Source organism: Phasianus colchicus, unplaced genomic scaffold (assembly GCF_987193195.1).
Source record: "Phasianus colchicus unplaced genomic scaffold, bPhaCol1.hap1.1 HAP1_SCAFFOLD_115, whole genome shotgun sequence".
Taxonomy (NCBI): Eukaryota; Metazoa; Chordata; class Aves; order Galliformes; family Phasianidae; genus Phasianus; species Phasianus colchicus.
Window position 1 is genome coordinate 1 of NW_028325285.1, and position 23,417 is coordinate 23,417.

At 53.2% G+C, this 23,417-nt stretch overlaps 2 long non-coding RNA genes across 2 annotated transcripts; both read left to right on the forward strand.

Moving 5' to 3' along the window:
• The first annotated feature begins 5,289 nt into the window (after positions 1-5,289).
• Positions 5,290-9,257, forward strand: LOC149911437 (uncharacterized). The gene is made up of 3 exons (XR_016463327.1): positions 5,290-5,379; positions 6,476-7,258; positions 8,376-9,257. It is a non-coding gene; the product is annotated as an uncharacterized LOC149911437 (long non-coding RNA).
• Positions 9,258-18,299: 9,042 nt separating this feature from the next.
• On the forward strand, positions 18,300-22,265 carry LOC149911438 (uncharacterized). The gene is made up of 3 exons (XR_016463328.1): positions 18,300-18,389; positions 19,486-20,267; positions 21,385-22,265. It is a non-coding gene; the product is annotated as an uncharacterized LOC149911438 (long non-coding RNA).
• Positions 22,266-23,417: the final 1,152 nt, after the last annotated feature.

Genomic DNA, 23,417 nt, shown 5'->3' on the forward strand with positions numbered 1-23,417 from the left:
ATTTTTGGCTTTTTATTCTTTTTTATGCCCTAAAATTTAGGCCCCAGCAGGTCTACGCAGGCAGTCACAGCACAGAGTTGCTGTTTTGAGATTAGTGTGGACCATTACAGCGTTTCCACAAAGACTAACGAAAACTGCAGTTCTCCACCTAAGTTTGCAGATGGAAAAAATTAATTCACCTGCATAGAACGAATCGATGCGTCACAGCTGCCATCGGCAAGATGGCCCGAGAGCTGTGCGGGTCTATCAGGCTCAGCTGCAGCTTTTCATCTTTTCAGCTGCCCTTCTCTGGTCCTCCTGCAGCTGGACAGATAGCCCACAAGGGCACGGGGTATACGCAGGCCCTCCCCAGCCAGCTGCGGCAGGCGCTCCTTTTTTGAGGATTACTTGTTCACATACCCAGTTTCCAGCTCATTCCCTTTGGAAAGCTTTTCTTGCGCTCCATGTTACTAGCGCACAATAGAAGTTAAGCCAGTTAAGCCTCTCTCAAGCCCAAGGAGTCCAATGTGCAAGTGTTTTTTGTTTGGGTCTGTCTGGTTTTTTTCCGGGTGTAGGGGGCAGGGGGTGGGCATTTGAGATAGCTGAGCTGTGTGAAAAAAGTCAGTGTCAGAAAGGCCTCTCTCTGATGCCAATGAATATGTCGTTTCCTAAAGCCTGGTCAGTCTTCTCTGCTGGTTGCAGAGAGTTGAGCTATTACGTATGGCCAAGACGAAAGTGTAATCAGTGAAATAGGTGGAGTTGCTCCTTCTGGTAATTTAATGCCTCACCGTGGTATAGGGCGGATGAATGCTGGCTTTGTACCAAAGCACTTGGTAACCCTGAGATTCAAACCTTAATGCTTTCCAGCAAATTTATATTTTCAGGTAGTGCCGCAGAGATGCGGTGACTATTGTTCACGTATTTTCACGTGTCACTGATTACATGGGTTTTCGAAACAGGCACAGCAGAAAACTATTCTCATTGACCGGAATGATTTCTAGTAGGATTCTGTTGTTTTTGCCTCTGGGCCTTGTGTTAAAATAGTAATTTCTGGGGGCTGGCAGGTGCTATCAATATCAGAGATGGGCAAATAAGGCATAAATCTGTGTCCTATAGTAAGTTGGATATGAGCGAGCCGGGTACCTTATTATGGGAAATTGTAAAGCTGTTTTTCTAGGAATGGTGCAGCCGTGTCTCAGTTGTGTGCGCAGTTGGTGTCTAGACTAAAGGAGACTTGTTAAGCGCTCTGCTGACACGTAGGGATGGATGGAAAATTACAAGAGGGAGCTTGAGCATGTATGTATAGAATGTAAGGACCTGCAGTTAAGGATTTGGATTGGCACCTGAGTCCGTGCCTTCAGATGATGCAAGCGCTATGCCTTATCACCCAGTGGAAACGGTCAAAGAGCTGCTTTGGGACAGAATGTTTATATTGCTCAGGAAGTGTGGCCTTCCAAGGTACTTCAGGTATCCCGAAGAACAGAAGCAAGCAGTAATGATTCCTTTCTCTCTCGATTCCAATACTTGTAGGTAGTGCGCTTGAGAAAGACTTTGGAGGCTTTCCTCAGCCTCTTGCTTTCCTCATACCTTTACAAAAGCGGACTGCCAGAAAACAAGAAGACTTCACACGTGCGTTTTGAGTTTGGTTATTTTATGGTGTTTTTTAATTTTTTTTAGATTTTTTTTCAGTCCAAATGTAGTAAATTCTCAGTCATACAAGTGATAAATTTTCAAGGTCTTTGTGCCGATGGACCATGCTTCAGTTGAACATCAAGTGGAGCAGGAGGTATTCTTCATCTATGTGGATGAAAATATGGAATCTTGATGGGATGCTGCCGTATTATGGAGAGGAATCTCCGCATCCCCCAGGCTCAGCCAATACACGGACACAGATTTCTGGATGGTGACCATCACTTTCTGCCACCGCTCCTGCTGCCTAGTTGCTCGTCATCGTCGGTATCCTGCAGGAGATCACGAAGCTGTGGAGGCACAGTCGTATCCAGGTCATCATCTGAAACTTCTTCCACCAGATTGGAAGGGACCAGTCCTCTTGTGCCATCCGTCAGCTCTCCCAGAAACCAGCCATCTTCATCTACGTCTCCGAAGATGTAAAGGTATTGTCCAGCAGTCAGTGGAAGCTCGTTTTCTGGGTCCTCATTAGGGCCCTCAAAAGGATTGTAGCTGTGACGAGCTATGAATCTTCGAATTAGTGCTGGTGATCGTCTGCGAGAATGCAGGCTGCAGCTTGCCATCAGCCACCCTCCCGACTTCTCCAGCCATTCCTGTTCTGGATTTCCGTGCGGCTCCAGCTTTTTCCCACTCTCCTTTTCCAAATGCTGCCCCTGCAGCTGGTTGGCTTCCTCTGCCTTTTCTGCGGCCCCTCTGGATGTGGAAGAGGCCTCCTTGAGCTGCCGGACTGTTTCCCGCAGCTGCTTGGTAAGGAGGCTGAGCGTATGCGTCTTGTCCTTGAGCCGCTCCACCTCCTCCCTCATCTGCTGAGAGCTTCTGCTCCTCAGCAGGCAGTTCTCCTCTCCAAGGAGGCTGCATTGTCTCTGCAAGTCCTTCAGTGCCCTCAGCAGATGGGCACTCTGCTCCCGCAGCTCCCTGTGCTCAGGTGGGCAGGCCTGTTGTTGCTCTGCAGCCTGAACACCCGCTTCTGCTACAGCCCGACGGCAGGCTGGCCTTTGCCGTGTGCGCGGCCCAGCGGCTGCAGCCCTGGCCCCGTTGCAGGAGGCGGGCGGCTGCCCCTGTCCGTGCTCCAGGATGTAATGCAGGAAGCGTCTCCTCTGCTCCTGCAGTTTGCGCTGGAGGCGCAGGACGTGGGCGGCCTGCTCTGCACAGGGCTTCCTGCAGAGCTGCCGCTGGACTTCCTGCTGCAGTCTGTGGGCCTCTCTGCTGCTCTCGCCACTCAGCAGCTCCTTTGCTAGCTGCCGCAGCAGATCCCGTACCTGGCGGTTGGCGTTGTTGCACCGCTGCTGCAGCCGCTCCTGCGTCTGGCGGAGCTGGGCCTCCTTCATCTGCAGCAGTTGGCGGATGTCCGCCTCCCGCTGCCTCTGGCTCTGCTCCCGCAGGCGCTGCAGCTTTGACGCCTGCTGTCGCTCCCAGTTGGAGCGCAGTCGGTCGGCCAGGAGCTGCCGCTCCCGCTCTGCCGCCTCCTGCAGCTCACGTCTCTCGACGGCCCGGCGGCGCTGCATCTCCTGGGAGCGGAGCCGCTCGCCCTCCAGCTGGGCCCGCAGCGCCTCCAGCTCCCGCCTGTGCTCCTCCCGCTGTGCGGGGCAGGCAGGGGGCTGGGCCGGGCCCCGGCGCAGAGAGGGCTGGCAGCACTTTGCCTGTCTCTGCGGCATGGTCGCAGGGACCTGAAGAGACCCTCAGCCTCCAAAAGCTGTGGCCGAAGGCCGCTGAAAGCTACTCTCCTTCCTGGGGCCTGCAAGGACAGCTGCCCCTGGCCCCGTAGCGCCCACTGCCTCTCGTCCCTGTCGCAAGGGTGTGCAGACAGTGAATGCCGTGGGGGGGTGCGCCCACAGTCTTCTATGCTGTGTGCCTGCCTGGCACGTAATGGAGGGTGGGGCAGCGGCCTGCAGTGCTATTGGGCAGTGCAGCCTTCCGGCCTAACTCACAATGAAGGAAGGGTGGGGCTATAGGGCGGGGCGGCCTTCTGGCCCCAGCTCAAAATGGAGGCTGAGGCACGGTGGCTTCAAGCTGCGTTGGGTGGCAGAGACGTCGCGGTGTTGGACAGAACTGCCTTCCGCAGCACTGGGCTGTGTGCATGACCTTTTGTGGTGCTGGAATATGTGGACTTCTCTGGCACTGGAGAAGAAAAGCAGGATGCCATCCAACTCATTGTGATTTCCATTTCGATTCCCGTAAAGGAACTATCTCACCATACCTACCAGCCAGTTAAAGGAAGCTAGTTGCAGGCGTACTCTGCTTAAGGAGCTGCTGGGGCAGATGGCCAGGCTGTCACGAGAAAGCAGCAGCCTGAGGTGCTCCTGGGAATCTCTGAGGGAGACGGATAGGAGGTGGTGTTGTGGGAATCAAATGTTGTTTCTGCATTAGAATTGGATAATATTTATATTTCGTGAACTCCGTTGTCATAGTTCTTTTGGGGAGTCCTTCTACTTAACTTGGGGAAGATCTCAGATAGTTTGCATCACTTATCCTCTAGCCAAATCTTCCCAGGAATGCCCGCTCTGTATATAGGTGTATATATGTATATTTTGTCACACACATTGCAAGAATATCCTGCACGAGATCAAACCGGAGAAGGCTGGACCCTGTGTGGGGCTGGTGCTGCAGTCCAAAAACTGGGGTGGAAAGACAACTGCTTTGAAGGGGTTGGGTATGCTCAGCCCTTTCATCCCCCAACATGTATTGCCCCAGCCCCAGCTCTCTCAGCCTGTCCTCACAGGTGAGGTGTTTGATCCGGAAGTGGTGCGCGCACGGTCCTGCTCCTCTGCGCAGGCACCCCGCCGATCTGCGTTATGCTCGGTCCTCCGGGAAGTAGTGCGCATGCGCCGTCCAGCTTTCCAATAGCATCCATTTCTTCGAAGCCCTGAGATGCAGGTGAGCAGGCAATACTTGGACCGCCGGCTCCGCGACACTATTCTCTCTTTTCCAATCCAGAATGCTCCTTGTCTATTTCCTCGGGCGGTTTTATGCCCCGGTCTGCTTCCAGAACGTACTGTCTAGGCGGACCGTGCACCCGCCGCTTGCGCAATGAGGCGTCGAAAAAAGCGAACGCGTAGGCGCGTGCCCGAAAACGAGCGTACGCCGTAATCCGCGCGCGAGAAGCGCATGCGCAGTGCCGTGCCAAGGCGGCCGCACGCGCAGTTCGGTGACATGCTTGCCGCATGCGCACTGCAAACGATGGCGCATGCGTTTTGCGGCCGTGAGGAGAGCATGCGCATCGCGGTGCCGAGACTGGCGCATGCGCAGAGCGGTGCGAACGGTCGCGCATGCCCAATGCGCTCTTGCAGCTGGCGCGTGCGCAGAGCACTTGGCACATGCGCATTGCGGGGCACAGACAGGCGCATGCACCGTGGCGGGCAGAATCCGGCGCATGCCCCGTTCGGAGCAGAATCCAGTGCGCGCGTAGTGGTGTGTGGTTTTTTTTTTTTTTTTTTTTTAAACCACTGGCGCATGCGTTGTGCTTTCTCATGAACCGCGCGTCCGTACTCCGTGCTGTTGTCTCGAGAACCGCGCCTGCGTAGTGCGGTGCCTAGAGAGACTGCCGCGTGCGCAGTGCCTAGATTCGCACGTGCGCGTTGCTCTCGCGAGACTTGCTTTTCCAGGAACGCTGCGGTGCAGAGCTGGGGCTGGAACGGGACGTCTGCTCCTCCACCGCGGCGGCAAGCACGTTGGGTGCCACGAGGCGCTGAGAGGCAGCCCTGAGCCGACCCGGTCCGTTCCCGGGTGGGCTCGGGCATAAAAGGGCGGAAATAGACGAGGGGCATCCTGGATTAGAAGGGGAGAATATCGCTGAGCCGGCGGTCCGAGAATCGGCTGCTTGCCCGTCCCCGTAGTGGTTTGTCGAAACAATTGCTATCTTTCAGTTGACGGGCGCGTGTTCGCTATTACCTGGAGGACTGATCACCACAGAGAGTGGCGGATTAGCTGCGCAGAGCGGTTAAAACGCCACTTCCGCGTTTCTACGCGCATGCGTTATACCGCTTGCCGGCCTAAGCAGCGGGCAGCGGCAGTTCCGCGCATTGGCCACGAGGTGGCAGCAGAGACCGCGGAAAGAACTTTTCTGACGGATTGCCGGGGACCCGCGGCGCAGTCCCTGGCGATTCGTTCTCTCTGTGTCTCGTAATGACGGGGGCAGAACACGAAGTTAGAAGTGGAGGGTGTGTGGGGGGAAAGACGAAGAAAAAAGAGGGAAACTTCTCCAAACCCAGGAGAGCTGTGCTAAGTGCTTATAAATAGCTGTAAAAAAAGAGGTTTTTTTTTTTCCTTTTGCCAGCATCCGTTGCATCTTTTCTAAATGTTCGCATTACCAAAGTGTAACTGCCCAGCAAATTTAATGATAACGAAATTAAAGCCCGTTGGCAGAAAGCACAGGGCCGTATTAATGTTCACGCAGCTTCTGTCTTCCTTATACTTTAATGTATTTTTTTCCAAGGGCCTTTCTTCAACTCCAAGTTTCATTTTTGGCTTTTTATGACCCCACACATCAACCCCGTGTCCCCACATGTCCCCTCATGTCTCCTCACCTCCCCCCACACTACCTGTCCCCCTTCGCTCCGTGCCCATGTCACCGTGGGGTTGAGGGCAGGGTCAGGGATGCCTGTGGGGTGCGTGGAGTCCTGGGAGAAGTTGATGGCTGTGCGCAGTGGGGTGATGGTGTCCTCCGCACACGGCTGTGACAGTGGGGTGGGGGTAGCGCCCCACAGGTGGGGGTCATTGCCCCCAGAATGGGGCTTGTGCCCCACACACGTGGGCCGCTTGTATGGGGAGTGCATTCTGGAGATGATCTGTCTTTTCTCCAAATCTGCAGTGACTTCAGCAATCCCCTGTCGTGCCGCAACAGAAATGGGGTCCTGCAGTACGTCAGTGATCTCTGACTCGAGGAGTGCAGGGGCTGCACGAAGTACGCACTCTACAGCCTCCCGACTTCTCTGGGGTTTGGGATCGATGTTTGAGCCAAAGGGCTTCACGCTGCCATGCGGGCAGGTGCCAGGTTCACCCACTGAGGAACCAAATCCTAAAATAATTTCACAATGGTCTTTAATTGCTGTGCAAGTAGATGACACAGATTTCTCACTGGGGAGCCAAAGCTGACCCTGGCAGTTTGGCAGACAGCACTCGCTCCATTCACACCGGTAGTCTCAGCCCTTTTGTTGCACATGCAGCTTCTCAGCATCTTGCTGTATCAGTATGGAAATCTGTGCTCCCCTATTTATTAGAAATGCCACCAATTGCCATTGAGGACAGACTGGAATCAAAACATGTGGACCATCCTAGCTTGTCCATCGATAACCCCCTCCCTCCCCCCTTGCTCAATTGGCTGCCAGTCATTACTTCATTACTTTTTTTTTTTTTTTTTCATGCTTTTATGGGAACTTTGAGATCACAGCCTGAAGCAGTGACGGAGCACCTGGTGAGGGGTGTAGCCCTGCAAGCACAGGTGGAAGCAATGCACCTAGAGAACCAGATGAGGCTGAGCCTGGCTCCAGCCCCTCCCTCTCCTCATTTAAGGGCTGGCAGCCCCAAAGGCAGGGTTTCTTCCTGGAGACTGCCTCCTGTGGATTGTTGGGTGAGCTCTGGTTCTTGGAAAGAGGTAAGTGATCCTTTCTTTTTTGCAGGGTTTTGGCTTCTGCCTTTCTGTGGGGATCCTAAGTTGGTTTAGAGTAGCTATGTCCGCTATGCCTCTCCTTATGATGCCTTCCAATTGTTCTCTGAGGGGAGTGAAGGGGTTATCTGCTTTTCTCTGAATTGGTAATGAAGAGACTGACGTTCATTCCTCTCTTTTACTCTTATCTCATGTCTGGAATGCTTCAATCAGCCCCAAGGTAATGCTGGTTGGCTGACTGAGCATTGCAACTCTGGAAACGCCTGGAGCTAATGTGCTTTTCTGTAAAGAGATTCTGCATTCTCCAGGTTTCCTTTGCAACTCTTTTCAAGCCCAGTACCTTCTTGTGAAGTCTCCGTTCCTCTTTCATGACTCTCATTGCACAATCATCGACCTGGGACTCCAAACTACCACACTGTCCCAACCTATTTTATGACACGTTCCCTCTGTGTCCTACTTGTGTCTTTGTGTTCTCCCTGTGTCCTCTGCCCCTGTCCCCTCTGTGTCTCCTCTGCCACGGATTAATTCCGCCCATGCTGAGTATTGTTTAAGGGCGCGTATTTAAATTATGCTCCGTGTCTCTTTGGATCCCGTTCTGTTTTGCAGCTCGATGGGGTTTAAGGGTTTCTGGGGCTCCTCTAGTTAGTGGTTTAAGCACTGTGAAATCTGTGGAGCAGATAATGGAACGCCATGAATCCCTTGTTCATGCATCGCTTGTATGCAGGTGGGTTTGGTGATGGCTGTGGGACGCTCACTTAGAGATGGAATGGGGGTCACAAGGGGCTCGCCTTGCTCCCTGGGGTTTATTCTTCCAGCCCAATAAGCTACGTGGCTGGTGATAGAGTGAGGTGCGTGTATCAGGCTGGGACCTGAGCTTAAGAAAAGCCCCAGCCCCAGTGGCCGTTTTCTTCATCCTCGCTTAGTGTAATGCAGTCTCCACTACTTGAGCATACTGAACACGAGTATTCTGTTCCTGTTTTGTCTGGTTCTCTCCTAGACCTCCCTTACAGATTTGTCAGTAGTAACAGATGTCAGGGCACAGTTCTCAGAGCACGTTGTGGCCGACCACCCCAGGGTCCTAGGGTTCTTTCTGTTTTTATGGCAGATCCGGCTTCGTCTTTATAGGAAACAAAGGATTGTCTTCTACTGGACCACTTTGTCTGGATCACCCCAGATATCTCCATCCCAATTGTCAGGGGATGCTGTTAGTTTCCTAGTCTGTATGATAGCCAATCTCCCCACCCCTCTTCCTTCCATCCCCTGGCCCCCATTCAATAGATAGCTCTGCAGCTGTGGGACCCACCAGTGTGATAAAGCAGTACCTCTGGTGTGCTGAATACTGGGACTGGCACAGAGAGGCTCTATGGCTGATGTGAATCTTCCCGACTGGACTACTTGGTGAGTTTCCCCGGAGCTGTTGAGCACACAGGCTTCCCCACCTACCCTGGTTGCTCACCATGCCATCGATGTCCTTTGTGGACATGGCTTCAGGTATCATACCAGAGACTCCTTAGAGTCGGAAGCGACCATTTATGATGATCTAGTCCGACTCACCCACAATGAACAGGGACATTCACAGCTAGATCAGGTTGCCCTGCGTGTCACCTTGGAAGGGACAGGGCATCCACCGCATCTCTGGGCAACCTGGTCCACTGCGCAGAGTCACAGAATGTCCCGGGTCGGAAGGGACCTCGAGGATCGTGGATCTCCAACCCCCCCCCCCTGCCACATGCAGGACCATCAACCTCCCCATTTCATACTAGACCGGGCTGCCCAGGGCCCCATCCAACCTGGCCTTGAACACCTCCAGGGATGGACGGGGCATCCACAGCCTCTCTGGGCAGCTGTTCCAGCCCCTCACCGCTCTCTCTGTGGAGAACTTCCCCCTGCCATCCAACCTAAATCTTCCCTCCCCCAGCTTAAAACGTTTCCCCTTGTCCCTTGCTATGAAGGATATTTTCCTTATATCTAACCTAAATTTTCCCTCCTTCTTTCCTTTAGCTCCCCTTTGGGTATCGAAAGGCTGTTACCAGGTCACCTCGGAGCCTTCACTTCTCCGGGCTGAACAGCCCCAGCTCTCTCAGCCTGTCCTCACAGGTGAGGTGTTTGATCCTTTGGTTCTTTTTTTTTTTTTTTTTTTTTTTTCTTGTGGCCGTCCTCTGTATGTGCTCCAACGGGTCCATGTCCCTTCTGCACTGAGGGCTCTTCATATGGACGCAGTACTCCAGGTGAGGCCTCTTCAGCACAGAGCAGAGGGGCAGGATCACCTCTTTTCACCTGCTGACCGCACATCTTTTGGTGCAGCCCAGGATGTGGCTGGTTTTCCGGGCTGGGAGGGCACTTTGCTGGCTCGTGTACAGCTTGCCATCCACCAGCTCTTTTGGGACGGGCCTAGGCTCAGCCCTTTCATCCCCCAGCATGTATTGGTAGTGGGGGGTTCCCTTGTCCCAGGTGCAAGACACTGCGCCTGGATTTGTTGAAGCTGATGAGGTTTGTCTGTGCCCGCTGCTCAAGCCTCTCTGGGTCCCTCTGGTTGGCGTCCCATGTCACTGCTGGCGTGTCGCTGCTCCCCACAGCTTGGTGTTGTCAGCAAGGTTTCTGAGTTGTGGCTGATAAGACGACTGCCTGGAGTGAGTCAAGCATCCTTCAGCTTGAACCAGGTCCAAGTGTGCACAGCAAGAAAGACATGGCCTTCATCAAAAGACCACCAGATGACCCTGAGAGATACCTCGCATGTGTAAAAGAACTGAGACCTGAGGCTAGAAAAAATGTCAATCCTACTGGGGACTCGCTGTAATAACCCAGCCTTTTCTTGGACTTCCCCCAGACGGTGAGCTTGGGCTTTACAGGCTAGAGGTGGAGCTAACACAGAGACCTCTGGATTTTCAAAAAGGAACAAGAAGGCTGAGAATCGGGTGCTTTGTTTGACGTTTTTACTGGCTGTCCTACTTAAGGATTCTGCCTGTCCATAGGCACGTTTGGTTGGTTTGGCTGGAACTTAGGAGCCTGGTGCTTATGCCTTCGGTTCTTTGTGATACAGAGCTGCGCCCTTTGCTGCCCAGACCAAATGCACGTGTTGTTGGAAGAGATTACTCTATGCATTTTACTTTTTTTTCTTTAATGCTTTTAAAGAGTGAGAGTGGTATATGCCTTCAAGCAGGTAACATATAAAACTTGTTTGTTTGTTTGTTTTCCTTTTTTCCTTCGAGCACTGGTTCGGGGAAATATGGATGCTTTCTTCTCTGCCGCTATGTTTCCCGCAGTGGAATTTGGGGAATGGCTTCTGTTGTTGGTTTTTCAATACTGAAGAAACATAGCATTCTTTTTATTCTGCCTATGTAGAACTCCCTTTGTTTCCTCTGTAGTTTTGAGTTGTGCTCTGGAACAGAATGTTCAGCTGAATCTAGAACAGCTGCCAAAGAGGAGTCTGTGGGCAAGTGGCTCTGGATTTCCCAGGCAGAGGTCGTAAAGCTCCTTGCCTGCTCACAAAGCGTTCTCATTGTTTTTATACAGTGTTCTATTTTACTGCTGTATTGAGACTTTTATGAAAAATCCTTTGTTTCCCAAAGGTGATGCTGAGAAACACGCCTCATGATGACTTATGCATACCTCGCATTTCATATCAATTCTCCCTTTGGGTCAAAAGTAGACCAAATCCTTGAAACCGTGCCTGGGAATCCCACTGATATTGAAACAGTTCAGCAGTGGTGCCCATGGTCAGAACGCCCTGCGGCGGCAGATCCTGGCACTGACTGTGAATGGAAGAACTGACAACAAATCGCTCGATATCAAAATTGACCCGGTGGATATTTACAAGCGCCGGGAGACCCAGACGGGATCTCAGAGTTGCATGGCCAGGTACAGAAGTTGTTTTACTGGTGGTTTTTTTGTTTGTTTTCTTTTGCAACGTTAAGGATTGTTAATCATTCCTCGCCATCCTTGGCTTCACTGCGCCCTCCTGTCCAATTGACACCAGCTTTTTCATCACCTCAGTTGCCTTCAAAAAAAAAAAAAAAAGCATGACAAAATCAATTTGATGATGACGTTATTTATTTATTTACCGATATTCTTAAGCACTTAGCAGAGTTTTGCTGGGCATAGAGAAGTTTTCCTTGTTTTTCTTCGTCTTGTTCCAACTGACGTAATTCTCTCCTCCCTCAACCCCGACCTAACTGCGTTTTTCCTCTGCCCTCACGAGAGAGAAGGAACGGAGCGCCAGAAGCTGCGGCGCGGCTCCGCGTCAATCCAGTCGGAGCTGTTGTTTCCGCGGTCTCTGGTGCCCCCTCGTGGCCAATCGGTGGAATTGCGGCCGCGTATGTTCGGTGCCGCAGGCAGCAGTACGCATGCGCGCAGGCACGCGGAAGTGGCGTACGTACGTTCTCATCGCTCTGCGCAGCGAATCTGCCGAGCTTTGTTAGGGTTAGTCCTCCAGGCAACAGCACGCATGCGCCAGAGAACTCATAAATAGCTTTCAAATCTACCAAGCCCTGAGATGCAGTCGAGCAGTCAATTCCTGCTGGCTCAGCAACGGTTTTCTCTCTTGCTGTCGGAAGTGCTCCTTGTCTATTTCCTCCGACGGTCTGACGCTCGAGCCTGCCTCGGGAACAGGCACATGCGTAGTGCGGTGCGGAGGGTGGCGCTTGCGCAGTGCAGCGTCTAGGCTTGGGCACGCGTAGTGCTCTGCCGAGAGGGGCGCATGCGTAGCGCCGAGCCGCTACCGGCACATGCGCACTGCAGTGCCCGGGCTCGCGCGTGCGCGTTGCTCTCCCGAGGCTCGCTGGTCGCGGGTTGCTGCCGCGTCGGTGCTGCTGCACGCCAGTACCGCGACCGCGAATCTCCGAGCTGCTCGCGTTCCACTGCCGCTGGGAGGGCTTTTAAACGGCTGGGGGACGGTGCAGGGCTGGGGGTGGAAAGGGACTTTGCTGGTTCACCGGGGCGGAGAGGAAGTTGGATGCCACGAGGCGCTGAGGGGCAGCTGTGAGCCCAACCGGTCCGCTTCCGCGTGGGCTTGGGCATAAAAGGGCGGAAATAGACGAGGGGCATCCTGGATTAGAAGGGGGAGAATATCGCTGGGCCGGCGGCCCGGGAATCGGCTGCTTGCCCGTCCCCGTCGTGGTCTGTCGAAACAATTGCTGTCTTTAAGTGGACGGGCGCACGGTCGCTATTAGCTGGAGGACTGATCACCATAGAGAGCGGCGCATTAGCTGCGCAGAGCGGTTAAAACGCCACTTCCGCATTTGTACGCGCATGCGTTGTGCTGCTTGCGGGACGCGGCGACAGACAGCGGCAGTTCCGCGCATGGGCCACGAGGTGGCAGCAAAGACCGCGGAAAGAACTTTTCTGACGGGATCGGCCCGCGTTTTTCTCCCCTGGCGACCCGTTCTCTCTGTCTTGTGATGGCGGGAGAAGAGCGCGAAGTTGGAAGCGGGGGCGTTGTGGGGGGAAAGACGAAGAAAAAAAGAGAGAGACTACCCCAAACCCAGGCAAGCTCTGCTAAGTGCTTCTAAGTAGCTGTGAAAAAATAAGTTCTTTTTTTTTTTTTTTTTTCTTTTTGCCAGCATCTGTTGCATTGTTTCTAAATGTTCACAGACCAAAATGCAACTGCCCGGCAAATTTAATGATAACGAAATTAAAGCCCATTGGCAGAAAGCGCGGGGCCATATTAATGTTCACTCAGCCTCTGTCTTGTTCCTACTTTTAATGTATTTTTTCCCAAGGGCCTTTCTTCAACTCCAGGTTTCATTTTTGGCTTTTTATTCTTTTTTATGCCCTAAAATTTAGGCCCCAGCAGGTCTACGCAGGCAGTCACAGCACAGAGTTGCTGTTTTGAGATTAGTGTGGACCATTACAGCGTTTCCACAAAGACTAACGAAAACTGCAGTTCTCCACCTAAGTTTGCAGATGGAAAAAATTAATTCACCTGCATAGAACGAATCGATGCGTCACAGCTGCCATCGGCAAGATGGCCCGAGAGCTGTGCGGGTCTATCAGGCTCAGCTGCAGCTTTTCATCTTTTCAGCTGCCCTTCTCTGGTCCTCCTGCAGCTGGACAGATAGCCCACAAGGGCACGGGGTATACGCAGGCCCTCCCCAGCCAGCTGCGGCAGGCGCTCCTTTTTTGAGGATTACTTGTTCACATACCCAGTTTCCAGCTCATTCCCTTTGGAAAGCTTTTCTTGCGCTCCATGTTACTAGCGCACAATAGAAGTTAAGCCAGTTAAGCCTCTCTCAAGCCCAAGGAGTCCAATGTGCAAGTGTTTTTTGTTTGGGTCTGTCTGGTTTTTTTCCGGGTGTAGGGGGCAGGGGGTGGGCATTTGAGATAGCTGAGCTGTGTGAAAAAAGTCAGTGTCAGAAAGGCCTCTCTCTGATGCCAATGAATATGTCGTTTCCTAAAGCCTGGTCAGTCTTCTCTGCTGGTTGCAGAGAGTTGAGCTATTACGTATGGCCAAGACGAAAGTGTAATCAGTGAAATAGGTGGAGTTGCTCCTTCTGGTAATTTAATGCCTCACCGTGGTATAGGGCGGATGAATGCTGGCTTTGTACCAAAGCACTTGGTAACCCTGAGATTCAAACCTTAATGCTTTCCAGCAAATTTATATTTTCAGGTAGTGCCGCAGAGATGCGGTGACTATTGTTCACGTATTTTCACGTGTCACTGATTACATGGGTTTTCGAAACAGGCACAGCAGAAAACTATTCTCATTGACCGGAATGATTTCTAGTAGGATTCTGTTGTTTTTGCCTCTGGGCCTTGTGTTAAAATAGTAATTTCTGGGGGCTGGCAGGTGCTATCAATATCAGAGATGGGCAAATAAGGCATAAATCTGTGTCCTATAGTAAGTTGGATATGAGCGAGCCGGGTACCTTATTATGGGAAATTGTAAAGCTGTTTTTCTAGGAATGGTGCAGCCGTGTCTCAGTTGTGTGCGCAGTTGGTGTCTAGACTAAAGGAGACTTGTTAAGCGCTCTGCTGACACGTAGGGATGGATGGAAAATTACAAGAGGGAGCTTGAGCATGTATGTATAGAATGTAAGGACCTGCAGTTAAGGATTTGGATTGGCACCTGAGTCCGTGCCTTCAGATGATGCAAGCGCTATGCCTTATCACCCAGTGGAAACGGTCAAAGAGCTGCTTTGGGACAGAATGTTTATATTGCTCAGGAAGTGTGGCCTTCCAAGGTACTTCAGGTATCCCGAAGAACAGAAGCAAGCAGTAATGATTCCTTTCTCTCTCGATTCCAATACTTGTAGGTAGTGCGCTTGAGAAAGACTTTGGAGGCTTTCCTCAGCCTCTTGCTTTCCTCATACCTTTACAAAAGCGGACTGCCAGAAAACAAGAAGACTTCACACGTGCGTTTTGAGTTTGGTTATTTTATGGTGTTTTTTAATTTTTTTTAGATTTTTTTTCAGTCCAAATGTAGTAAATTCTCAGTCATACAAGTGATAAATTTTCAAGGTCTTTGTGCCGATGGACCATGCTTCAGTTGAACATCAAGTGGAGCAGGAGGTATTCTTCATCTATGTGGATGAAAATATGGAATCTTGATGGGATGCTGCCGTATTATGGAGAGGAATCTCCGCATCCCCCAGGCTCAGCCAATACACGGACACAGATTTCTGGATGGTGACCATCACTTTCTGCCACCGCTCCTGCTGCCTAGTTGCTCGTCATCGTCGGTATCCTGCAGGAGATCACGAAGCTGTGGAGGCACAGTCGTATCCAGGTCATCATCTGAAACTTCTTCCACCAGATTGGAAGGGACCAGTCCTCTTGTGCCATCCGTCAGCTCTCCCAGAAACCAGCCATCTTCATCTACGTCTCCGAAGATGTAAAGGTATTGTCCAGCAGTCAGTGGAAGCTCGTTTTCTGGGTCCTCATTAGGGCCCTCAAAAGGATTGTAGCTGTGACGAGCTATGAATCTTCGAATTAGTGCTGGTGATCGTCTGCGAGAATGCAGGCTGCAGCTTGCCATCAGCCACCCTCCCGACTTCTCCAGCCATTCCTGTTCTGGATTTCCGTGCGGCTCCAGCTTTTTCCCACTCTCCTTTTCCAAATGCTGCCCCTGCAGCTGGTTGGCTTCCTCTGCCTTTTCTGCGGCCCCTCTGGATGTGGAAGAGGCCTCCTTGAGCTGCCGGACTGTTTCCCGCAGCTGCTTGGTAAGGAGGCTGAGCGTATGCGTCTTGTCCTTGAGCCGCTCCACCTCCTCCCTCATCTGCTGAGAGCTTCTGCTCCTCAGCAGGCAGTTCTCCTCTCCAAGGAGGCTGCATTGTCTCTGCAAGTCCTTCAGTGCCCTCAGCAGATGGGCACTCTGCTCCCGCAGCTCCCTGTGCTCAGGTGGGCAGGCCTGTTGTTGCTCTGCAGCCTGAACACCCGCTTCTGCTACAGCCCGACGGCAGGCTGGCCTTTGCCGTGTGCGCGGCCCAGCGGCTGCAGCCCTGGCCCCGTTGCAGGAGGCGGGCGGCTGCCCCTGTCCGTGCTCCAGGATGTAATGCAGGAAGCGTCTCCTCTGCTCCTGCAGTTTGCGCTGGAGGCGCAGGACGTGGGCGGCCTGCTCTGCACAGGGCTTCCTGCAGAGCTGCCGCTGGACTTCCTGCTGCAGTCTGTGGGCCTCTCTGCTGCTCTCGCCACTCAGCAGCTCCTTTGCTAGCTGCCGCAGCAGATCCCGTACCTGGCGGTTGGCGTTGTTGCACCGCTGCTGCAGCCGCTCCTGCGTCTGGCGGAGCTGGGCCTCCTTCATCTGCAGCAGTTGGCGGATGTCCGCCTCCCGCTGCCTCTGGCTCTGCTCCCGCAGGCGCTGCAGCTTTGACGCCTGCTGTCGCTCCCAGTTGGAGCGCAGTCGGTCGGCCAGGAGCTGCCGCTCCCGCTCTGCCGCCTCCTGCAGCTCACGTCTCTCGACGGCCCGGCGGCGCTGCATCTCCTGGGAGCGGAGCCGCTCGCCCTCCAGCTGGGCCCGCAGCGCCTCCAGCTCCCGCCTGTGCTCCTCCCGCTGTGCGGGGCAGGCAGGGGGCTGGGCCGGGCCCCGGCGCAGAGAGGGCTGGCAGCACTTTGCCTGTCTCTGCGGCATGGTCGCAGGGACCTGAAGAGACCCTCAGCCTCCAAAAGCTGTGGCCGAAGGCCGCTGAAAGCTACTCTCCTTCCTGGGGCCTGCAAGGACAGCTGCCCCTGGCCCCGTAGCGCCCACTGCCTCTCGTCCCTGTCGCAAGGGTGTGCAGACAGTGAATGCCGTGGGGGGGTGCGCCCACAGTCTTCTATGCTGTGTGCCTGCCTGGCACGTAATGGAGGGTGGGGCAGCGGCCTGCAGTGCTATTGGGCAATGCAGCCTTCCGGCCTAACTCACAATGAAGGGAGGGTGGGGCTATAGGGCGGGGCGGCCTTCTGGCCCCAGCTCAAAATGGAGGCTGAGGCACGGTGGCTTCAAGCTGCGTTGGGTGGCAGAGACGTCGCGGTGTTGGACAGAACTGCCTTCCGCAGCACTGGGCTGTGTGCATGACCTTTTGTGGTGCTGGAATATGTGGACTTCTCTGGCACTGGAGAAGAAAAGCAGGATGCCATCCAACTCATTGTGATTTCCATTTCGATTCCCGTAAAGGAACTATCTCACCATACCTACCAGCCAGTTAAAGGAAGCTAGTTGCAGGCGTACTCTGCTTAAGGAGCTGCTGGGGCAGATGGCCAGGCTGTCACGAGAAAGCAGCAGCCTGAGGTGCTCCTGGGAATCTCTGAGGGAGACGGATAGGAGGTGGTGTTGTGGGAATCAAATGTTGTTTCTGCATTAGAATTGGATAATATTTATATTTCGTGAACTCCGTTGTCATAGTTCTTTTGGGGAGTCCTTCTACTTAACTTGGGGAAGATCTCAGATAGTTTGCATCACTTATCCTCTAGCCAAATCTTCCCAGGAATGCCCGCTCTGTATATAGGTGTATATATGTATATTTTGTCACACACATTGCAAGAATATCCTGCACGAGATCAAACCGGAGAAGGCTGGACCCTGTGTGGGGCTGGTGCTGCAGTCCAAAAACTGGGGTGGAAAGACAACTGCTTTGAAGGGGTTGGGTATGCTCAGCCCTTTCATCCCCCAACATGTATTGCCCCAGCCCCAGCTCTCTCAGCCTGTCCTCACAGGTGAGGTGTTTGATCCGGAAGTGGTGCGCGCACGGTCCTGCTCCTCTGCGCAGGCACCCCGCCGATCTGCGTTATGCTCGGTCCTCCGGGAAGTAGTGCGCATGCGCCGTCCAGCTTTCCAATAGCATCCATTTCTTCGAAGCCCTGAGATGCAGGTGAGCAGGCAATACTTGGACCGCCGGCTCCGCGACACTATTCTCTCTTTTCCAATCCAGAATGCTCCTTGTCTATTTCCTCGGGCGGTTTTATGCCCCGGTCTGCTTCCAGAACGTACTGTCTAGGCGGACCGTGCACCCGCCGCTTGCGCAATGAGGCGTCGAAAAAAGCGAACGCGTAGGCGCGTGCCCGAAAACGAGCGTACGCCGTAATCCGCGCGCGGGAAGCGCATGCGCAGTGCCGTGCCAAGGCGGCCGCACGCGCAGTTCGGTGACATGCTTGCCGCATGCGCACTGCAAACGATGGCGCATGCGTTTTGCGGCCGTGAGGAGAGCATGCGCATCGCGGTGCCGAGACTGGCGCATGCGCAGAGCGGTGCGAACGGTCGCGCATGCCCAATGCGCTCTTGCAGCTGGCGCGTGCGCAGAGCACTTGGCACATGCGCATTGCGGGGCACAGACAGGCGCATGCACCGTGGCGGGCAGAATCCGGCGCATGCCCCGTTCGGAGCAGAATCCAGTGCGCGCGTAGTGGTGTGTGGTTTTTTTTTTTTTTTTTTTTAAACCACTGGCGCATGCGTTGTGCTTTCTCATGAACCGCGCGTCCGTACTCCGTGCTGTTGTCTCGAGAACCGCGCCTGCGTAGTGCGGTGCCTAGAGAGACTGCCGCGTGCGCAGTGCCTAGATTCGCACGTGCGCGTTGCTCTCGCGAGACTTGCTTTTCCAGGAACGCTGCGGTGCAGAGCTGGGGCTGGAACGGGACGTCTGCTCCTCCACCGCGGCGGCAAGCACGTTGGGTGCCACGAGGCGCTGAGAGGCAGCCCTGAGCCGACCCGGTCCGTTCCCGGGTGGGCTCGGGCATAAAAGGGCGGAAATAGACGAGGGGCATCCTGGATTAGAAGGGGAGAATATCGCTGAGCCGGCGGTCCGAGAATCGGCTGCTTGCCCGTCCCCGTAGTGGTTTGTCGAAACAATTGCTATCTTTCAGTTGACGGGCGCGTGTTCGCTATTACCTGGAGGACTGATCACCACAGAGAGTGGCGGATTAGCTGCGCAGAGCGGTTAAAACGCCACTTCCGCGTTTCTACGCGCATGCGTTATACCGCTTGCCGGCCTAAGCAGCGGGCAGCGGCAGTTCCGCGCATTGGCCACGAGGTGGCAGCAGAGACCGCGGAAAGAACTTTTCTGACGGATTGCCGGGGACCCGCGGCGCAGTCCCTGGCGATTCGTTCTCTCTGTGTCTCGTAATGACGGGGGCAGAACACGAAGTTAGAAGTGGAGGGTGTGTGGGGGGAAAGACGAAGAAAAAAGAGGGAAACTTCTCCAAACCCAGGAGAGCTGTGCTAAGTGCTTATAAATAGCTGTAAAAAAAGAGGTTTTTTTTTTTCCTTTTGCCAGCATCCGTTGCATCTTTTCTAAATGTTCGCATTACCAAAGTGTAACTGCCCAGCAAATTTAATGATAACGAAATTAAAGCCCGTTGGCAGAAAGCACAGGGCCGTATTAATGTTCACGCAGCTTCTGTCTTCCTTATACTTTAATGTATTTTTTTCCAAGGGCCTTTCTTCAACTCCAAGTTTCATTTTTGGCTTTTTATGACCCCACACATCAACCCCGTGTCCCCACATGTCCCCTCATGTCTCCTCACCTCCCCCCACACTACCTGTCCCCCTTCGCTCCGTGCCCATGTCACCGTGGGGTTGAGGGCAGGGTCAGGGATGCCTGTGGGGTGCGTGGAGTCCTGGGAGAAGTTGATGGCTGTGCGCAGTGGGGTGATGGTGTCCTCCGCACACGGCTGTGACAGTGGGGTGGGGGTAGCGCCCCACAGGTGGGGGTCATTGCCCCCAGAATGGGGCTTGTGCCCCACACACGTGGGCCGCTTGTATGGGGAGTGCATTCTGGAGATGATCTGTCTTTTCTCCAAATCTGCAGTGACTTCAGCAATCCCCTGTCGTGCCGCAACAGAAATGGGGTCCTGCAGTACGTCAGTGATCTCTGACTCGAGGAGTGCAGGGGCTGCACGAAGTACGCACTCTACAGCCTCCCGACTTCTCTGGGGTTTGGGATCGATGTTTGAGCCAAAGGGCTTCACGCTGCCATGCGGGCAGGTGCCAGGTTCACCCACTGAGGAACCAAATCCTAAAATAATTTCACAATGGTCTTTAATTGCTGTGCAAGTAGATGACACAGATTTCTCACTGGGGAGCCAAAGCTGACCCTGGCAGTTTGGCAGACAGCACTCGCTCCATTCACACCGGTAGTCTCAGCCCTTTTGTTGCACATGCAGCTTCTCAGCATCTTGCTGTATCAGTATGGAAATCTGTGCTCCCCTATTTATTAGAAATGCCACCAATTGCCATTGAGGACAGACTGGAATCAAAACATGTGGACCATCCTAGCTTGTCCATCGATAACCCCCTCCCTCCCCCCTTGCTCAATTGGCTGCCAGTCATTACTTCATTACTTTTTTTTTTTTTTTTCATGCTTTTATGGGAACTTTGAGATCACAGCCTGAAGCAGTGACGGAGCACCTGGTGAGGGGTGTAGCCCTGCAAGCACAGGTGGAAGCAATGCACCTAGAGAACCAGATGAGGCTGAGCCTGGCTCCAGCCCCTCCCTCTCCTCATTTAAGGGCTGGCAGCCCCAAAGGCAGGGTTTCTTCCTGGAGACTGCCTCCTGTGGATTGTTGGGTGAGCTCTGGTTCTTGGAAAGAGGTAAGTGATCCTTTCTTTTTTGCAGGGTTTTGGCTTCTGCCTTTCTGTGGGGATCCTAAGTTGGTTTAGAGTAGCTATGTCCGCTATGCCTCTCCTTATGATGCCTTCCAATTGTTCTCTGAGGGGAGTGAAGGGGTTATCTGCTTTTCTCTGAATTGGTAATGAAGAGACTGACGTTCATTCCTCTCTTTTACTCTTATCTCATGTCTGGAATGCTTCAATCAGCCCCAAGGTAATGCTGGTTGGCTGACTGAGCATTGCAACTCTGGAAACGCCTGGAGCTAATGTGCTTTTCTGTAAAGAGATTCTGCATTCTCCAGGTTTCCTTTGCAACTCTTTTCAAGCCCAGTACCTTCTTGTGAAGTCTCCGTTCCTCTTTCATGACTCTCATTGCACAATCATCGACCTGGGACTCCAAACTACCACACTGTCCCAACCTATTTTATGACACGTTCCCTCTGTGTCCTACTTGTGTCTTTGTGTTCTCCCTGTGTCCTCTGCCCCTGTCCCCTCTGTGTCTCCTCTGCCACGGATTAATTCCGCCCATGCTGAGTATTGTTTAAGGGCGCGTATTTAAATTATGCTCCGTGTCTCTTTGGATCCCGTTCTGTTTTGCAGCTCGATGGGGTTTAAGGGTTTCTGGGGCTCCTCTAGTTAGTGGTTTAAGCACTGTGAAATCTGTGGAGCAGATAATGGAACGCCATGAATCCCTTGTTCATGCATCGCTTGTATGCAGGTGGGTTTGGTGATGGCTGTGGGACGCTCACTTAGAGATGGAATGGGGGTCACAAGGGGCTCGCCTTGCTCCCTGGGGTTTATTCTTCCAGCCCAATAAGCTACGTGGCTGGTGATAGAGTGAGGTGCGTGTATCAGGCTGGGACCTGAGCTTAAGAAAAGCCCCAGCCCCAGTGGCCGTTTTCTTCATCCTCGCTTAGTGTAATGCAGTCTCCACTACTTGAGCATACTGAACACGAGTATTCTGTTCCTGTTTTGTCTGGTTCTCTCCTAGACCTCCCTTACAGATTTGTCAGTAGTAACAGATGTCAGGGCACAGTTCTCAGAGCACGTTGTGGCCGACCACCCCAGGGTCCTAGGGTTCTTTCTGTTTTTATGGCAGATCCGGCTTCGTCTTTATAGGAAACAAAGGATTGTCTTCTACTGGACCACTTTGTCTGGATCACCCCAGATATCTCCATCCCAATTGTCAGGGGATGCTGTTAGTTTCCTAGTCTGTATGATAGCCAATCTCCCCACCCCTCTTCCTTCCATCCCCTGGCCCCCATTCAATAGATAGCTCTGCAGCTGTGGGACCCACCAGTGTGATAAAGCAGTACCTCTGGTGTGCTGAATACTGGGACTGGCACAGAGAGGCTCTATGGCTGATGTGAATCTTCCCGACTGGACTACTTGGTGAGTTTCCCCGGAGCTGTTGAGCACACAGGCTTCCCCACCTACCCTGGTTGCTCACCATGCCATCGATGTCCTTTGTGGACATGGCTTCAGGTATCATACCAGAGACTCCTTAGAGTCGGAAGCGACCATTTATGATGATCTAGTCCGACTCACCCACAATGAACAGGGACATTCACAGCTAGATCAGGTTGCCCTGCGTGTCACCTTGGAAGGGACAGGGCATCCACCGCATCTCTGGGCAACCTGGTCCACTGCGCAGAGTCACAGAATGTCCTGGGTCGGAAGGGACCTCGAGGATCGTGGATCTCCAACCCCCCCCCCCGCCACATGCAGGACCATCAACCTCCCCATTTCATACTAGACCGGGCTGCCCAGGGCCCCATCCAACCTGGCCTTGAACACCTCCAGGGATGGACGGGGCATCCACAGCCTCTCTGGGCAGCTGTTCCAGCCCCTCACCGCTCTCTCTGTGGAGAACTTCCCCCTGCCATCCAACCTAAATCTTCCCTCCCCCAGCTTAAAACGTTTCCCCTTGTCCCTTGCTATGAAGGATATTTTCCTTATATCTAACCTAAATTTTCCCTCCTTCTTTCCTTTAGCTCCCCTTTGGGTATCGAAAGGCTGTTACCAGGTCACCTCGGAGCCTTCACTTCTCCGGGCTGAACAGCCCCAGCTCTCTCAGCCTGTCCTCACAGGTGAGGTGTTTGATCCTTTGGTTCTTTTTTTTTTTTTTTTTTTTTCTTGTGGCCGTCCTCTGTATGTGCTCCAACGGGTCCATGTCCCTTCTGCACTGAGGGCTCTTCATATGGACGCAGTACTCCAGGTGAGGCCTCTTCAGCACAGAGCAGAGGGGCAGGATCACCTCTTTTCACCTGCTGACCGCACATCTTTTGGTGCAGCCCAGGATGTGGCTGGTTTTCCGGGCTGGGAGGGCACTTTGCTGGCTCGTGTACAGCTTGCCATCCACCAGCTCTTTTGGGACGGGCCTAGGCTCAGCCCTTTCATCCCCCAGCATGTATTGGTAGTGGGGGGTTCCCTTGTCCCAGGTGCAAGACACTGCGCCTGGATTTGTTGAAGCTGATGAGGTTTGTCTGTGCCCGCTGCTCAAGCCTCTCTGGGTCCCTCTGGTTGGCGTCCCATGTCACTGCTGGCGTGTCGCTGCTCCCCACAGCTTGGTGTTGTCAGCAAGGTTTCTGAGTTGTGGCTGATAAGACGACTGCCTGGAGTGAGTCAAGCATCCTTCAGCTTGAACCAGGTCCAAGTGTGCACAGCAAGAAAGACATGGCCTTCATCAAAAGACCACCAGATGACCCTGAGAGATACCTCGCATGTGTAAAAGAACTGAGACCTGAGGCTAGAAAAAATGTCAATCCTACTGGGGACTCGCTGTAATAACCCAGCCTTTTCTTGGACTTCCCCCAGACGGTGAGCTTGGGCTTTACAGGCTAGAGGTGGAGCTAACACAGAGACCTCTGGATTTTCAAAAAGGAACAAGAAGGCTGAGAATCGGGTGCTTTGTTTGACGTTTTTACTGGCTGTCCTACTTAAGGATTCTGCCTGTCCATAGGCACGTTTGGTTGGTTTGGCTGGAACTTAGGAGCCTGGTGCTTATGCCTTCGGTTCTTTGTGATACAGAGCTGCGCCCTTTGCTGCCCAGACCAAATGCACGTGTTGTTGGAAGAGATTACTCTATGCATTTTACTTTTTTTTCTTTAATGCTTTTAAAGAGTGAGAGTG